The sequence below is a fragment of the Salvelinus sp. IW2-2015 genome, unplaced genomic scaffold, assembly GCF_002910315.2.
Source record: "Salvelinus sp. IW2-2015 unplaced genomic scaffold, ASM291031v2 Un_scaffold1131, whole genome shotgun sequence".
Taxonomy (NCBI): Eukaryota; Metazoa; Chordata; class Actinopteri; order Salmoniformes; family Salmonidae; genus Salvelinus; species Salvelinus sp. IW2-2015.
The window spans coordinates 330,237-334,910 of record NW_019942744.1 but is presented as its reverse complement, the minus strand read 5'-3'; the positions used below and the strand labels follow the sequence as shown (position 1 = coordinate 334,910).

Genomic DNA, 4,674 nt, shown 5'->3' with positions numbered 1-4,674 from the left:
AGGGTGTGATCTGAGTGGGCATTCTATGTTGTATGTCTGGTTTGTCTATTTCTATGTGTTTGGCCTGATATGGTTCTCAATCAGAGACAGGTGTTTTGCGTTGTGATTGGGAACCATATTTAGGTAGCCTGTTTTGTATTGTRGGTTGTGRGTTATTGTCTATGTGTTAGTTGCTTGTGTCTGCACTATTATATATAGCGTCACGTTCGTTTTGTTGTTTGTATTAGTTTGGTTAGGTTTTCTTCTTAAATAAATAGAAGAATGTATTCACTTCACGCTGCGCCTTGGTCCTCCTCTCTTCCACCATACAACGAACGTGACAATTGTGGAGGAACGGGAATTCAATATGTTGCCACTCAGCCTGTAATGGGTCCTAGTTGTAGCTGGTGTAGAGAATCAGGCGCAGGACAGCAGATTTGAGTAATCAAACGTACTTTACTCAAAATGTAAAATATACAAAGTAACGAAAACACGTCCACAATGACAGACCGAAAATACAAATAAACAACCACTCACAAAAACCATGGGGGGAACAGAGGGTTAAATAATGAACAAGTGATTGTGGGATTGAAAACAGGTGTGTGAAACAAAGACAAAACAAATGGAAAATGAAAAGTGGATCGGCGGTAGCTAGAAAGCCGGCGACGTCGACTGCCGAAAGCCGCCCGAACAAGGAGAGGGACCGACTTCGAGGGAAGTCGTGACACAGAAAACAGAAAATAGAAAATTACATAACAATAACGAGGCTACGGTATATACAGGGGATACCGGTACCGAGTCAGTGTGCGGGGGTACAGGTTAGTCGAGGTAATTTGTACATGTAGGTAGGGGTAAAGTGACTATGCATAGATAATAAACAGCGAGTAGCAGCAAAATAAAATCATGGGGGGGGGGTTGTTAATGTAATAGTCCAGGTGGCCATTTGATTAACTGTTCAGCAGTCTTATGGCTTGGGGGTAGAAGCTGTTAAGGAGCCTTTTGAACCTAGACTTGGCGCTTCAGGACCACTTGTCGTGCGGTAGCAGAGAGAACAGTCTATGACTTGGGTGACTGGAGTCTTTTTTTGGCCTTCCTCTGAAACCAGCTAGTATATAGGTCCTGGATGGCAGGAAGCCCCAGTGACGTACTGGGCGCCTTACGGTCAGATGCCGAGCAGTTGTCACACCAGGCGGTGATGCAACCGGTCAGGATGCTCTCGATGGTGCAGCTGTAGAACTTTTTGAGGATCTTGGGACCCATGCCAAATCTTTTCAGTCTCCTGAGGGGGAAAAGGTGTTGCTGTTCCCCTCTTCACAACTGTCGTTGGTGATGTGGACACCAAGGAACTTGAAACTCTTGACCCGCTCCACTGCAGCCCCGTCAATGTTAATGAGGGCCTGTTTAGCCCTCCTTTTCCTATAGTCCATGATCATCTCCTTTGTTTTGCTCACACTGAGGGAGAGGTTGTTGTCCTGGCACCACACTACCAGGTCTCTGACCTCCTCCCTGTATGCTGTCTCATCGTTGTGTCGTCAGCAAACTTGATGATGGTGTTGGAGTTGTGCTTGGCCACACAGTTGTGGGTGAACAGGAAGTACGGGAAGGGACTAAGCACGCACCCCTGAGGGGCTCCAGTGCTGAGGATCAGAGTGGCAGATGCGTTGTTGCCTACCATTACCACCTGTGGGCGGCCCGTCAGGAAGTCCAGGATCCAGTTGCAGRGGGAKMTGTTTAGTCCTAGGGTCCTTAGCTTAGTTATGAGCTTTGTGGGCACTATGGTGTTAAATGCTGAGCTGTAGTCAATGAACAGCATTCTCACATAGGTGTTCCTTTTGTCAAGGTGGGAAGGGGCAGTGTGGATTAAGATTGTGTCATCTGTGGATTTTTGGGGCGGTATACGAAATGGAGTGGGTCTAGGGTTTCCGGCATGATGGTGTTGATGTGAGCTTTGACCAGCCTTTCAAACCACTTCATGGCTACTGACGTGAGTGCTACGGGGTGGTAATCATTTAGGCAGGTTACCTTCACTTTCTCTGGCACAAGGACTATGTTGGTCTGTTTGAAAAAATGTAGGTATTACAGACTCGGTCAGGGAAGGGTTAAAAATGTCAGTGAAGACACTTGCCAGTTTGTCTGCGCATGCTTTGAGTACACGTCCTGGTAACCCGTCTGGACCTGCGGCCTTGTGAATGTTGACCTGTTAGAAGGTCTTGCTCACATCGGCTACGGAGAGCATGATCACACAGTTGTCCAGAACAGCTGCTGCTCTGATGCATGCTTAAGTGTTGCTTGCCTCGAAGCAAGCATAAAAGGCATTTAACACATCTGGGAGGCTAGCGTCACTGGGCAGCTTGTGGCTGGGTTTCCCTTTGTAGCACATAAGTCTGCAAGCTCTGCCACATCCGACCAGCATCAGAGCCGGTGTAGTAGCATTCAATCTTAGTCCTGTATTGAAGCTTTGCCTGTTTGATGGTTCGTCTGAGGGCATAGCTGGATTTCTTAGTGATTAGTATCCCGCTCCTTGAAAACGGAAGTTCTAGCCCCAGCTCGGTGCGGATATTGCCTGTAATCCATGGCTTCTGGTTGGGATATGTCCGTACGGTCACTGTGGGGACTACGTTGTTGATGGACTTAATGATGAAGCGGTGACTGAGGTGGTATTGGATGAATCCCGGAACGCATTCCAGTCTGTGCTAGCAAAACAGTCCTGTAGCGTAGCATCTGCGTCATCTGACCACTTCCATATTGAGTGAGTCACTGGTACTTTCTGCTTTAGTTTTTGCTCGTAAGCAGGAATCAGGAGGATTTGTATGTATCTTTGCTGCAGAAATGTTTTGGTACCCTTCCCCAGATCTGTACCTCGACACAATTCTGTCTCGGAGCTCTACGGACAATTCCTTAGACCTCATGGCTTGGTATTTGCTCTGACATGCACTGTGAACTGTGGGACCTAATATAAACAGGTGTGTGCCTTTCCAAATCACGTTCAATCAATTACATTTACCACAGGTGGACTCCAATCAAGTTGTAGAAACATCTCAAGGATGACCAACGGAAACACGACGTACCTGAGTTCAATTACGAGTCTCATAGCAAAGGGTCTGAATACTTAGTAAATAAGGTATTTATTTTTAATACATTTGAAAAAAAATCTAAACTTGTTTTGGCTTTGGTATTATGGGGTATTGTGTATAGATTGATGTGGATTTTTATTTGATCTAATACATTTTAGAATAAGACTGTAACGTAACAAAATGTGGAAAAAGTCAAGGGGTCTGAACTTTCCGAAGGCACTGCATGTATAGGGGTAAGGTGACAAGTCAACAGGATAGTAGATAAACAGAGTAGCATTAGCTTGTATGTGAGTGGGTGTGCGTATGTGTAGACTCAGTATACATGTATGTGCATATTATATGTGAATGAGCAGATGATGGGTTGAGTGTTTCTTTGAGTGTGTAAGGCCCTTTGAGTGTGTAAGGCCCTTTGAGTGTGTAAGGCCCTTTGAGTGTCTCCAGTGCTGAGGATCAGAGTGGCAGATGCGTTGTTGCCTACCATTACCACCTGTGGGCGGCCCGTCAGGAAGTCCAGGATCCAGTTGCAGGGGGAGATGTTTAGTCTAGGGTCCTTAGCTTAGTTATGAGCTTTGTGGGCACTATGGTGTTAAATGCTGAGCTGTAGTCAATGAACAGCATTCTCACATAGGTGTTCCTTTTGTCAAGGTGGGAAGGGGCAGTGTGGATTAGAATTGTGTCATCTGTGGATTTTTGGGGGGTTGCGAAATGGAGTGGGTCTAGGGTTTCCGGCATGATGGTGTTGATGTGAGCTTTGACCAGCCTTTCAAACCACTTCATGGCTACTGACGTGAGTAATGCAGGTAACTGAATCTGTGTAGCTTAATAAATGTTACATAGGGATGCAACATTGCAACATGTGATAGCATGATAACTAAACATATACATTTTACACCGCCTCCCGGGCATTAGCTAGGTGACCTGTTCAAAGCCAACGGCTTCTGTGAAAACACAGGATTTTGATAAAGCGCTTATCTGCCATCCCAATTCAAAACTATTTGAAAATTCTAATATATATTTTTATAGAGATGAGATTTTGTATGTTTCTGGACGATGCATCATATTGCCTTGTTGACAACATCAGAGCGGCGCAGATTACTGATTGATTTGAGATGGAGTTACTCCCTGTCATGGGCCATTGCCAAGTGCACCGCCGGCGGGTGTTTTCACCACCATATGGCTGTCTTTTAAGTCTTAAATACTTAACTTTCTTGTGTTTTTTTACTTTTGACACTAAACTGCAGTATGTATTCTGAACTTTAACAGTTATTGACATTAATTATTTGTTGTATTGAACTAAACATTTAGGGTCCCTTCTACTTAAATTATTAACTTCATTCACATTTGTAAAAAATAAGTATACGTGATTAGTAAGTGATCATGTCTTATTTTAACATTGTTTTATGATTTGGCGATTTTTCATTTGAACCCACCTTAGCAGGCATTTGTTGAACACGTGTTCATTTCACTGGAGCTGTAAGCCTCTGTCAGTGGTGCACATGATCTTGTTGGTGGTGGGAATGGATTGTATTATTATTGAACGTCAACTTGTTTGAGGTCCTGATCAATTACACCTCATAGCACACAAACTGCATAATACTATTTTTGAATATATTTTCTTTCG

The 4,674-nt window shown here is 44.4% G+C and overlaps 1 protein-coding gene across 1 annotated transcript in view; it reads right to left on the bottom strand.

Moving 5' to 3' along the window:
- Window positions 1-4,674, bottom strand: part of LOC112069843 (globoside alpha-1,3-N-acetylgalactosaminyltransferase 1-like) — a 51,065-nt gene that overhangs the window by 4,987 nt on the left and 41,404 nt on the right. The gene's annotated exons all lie outside the window — the stretch shown is intronic.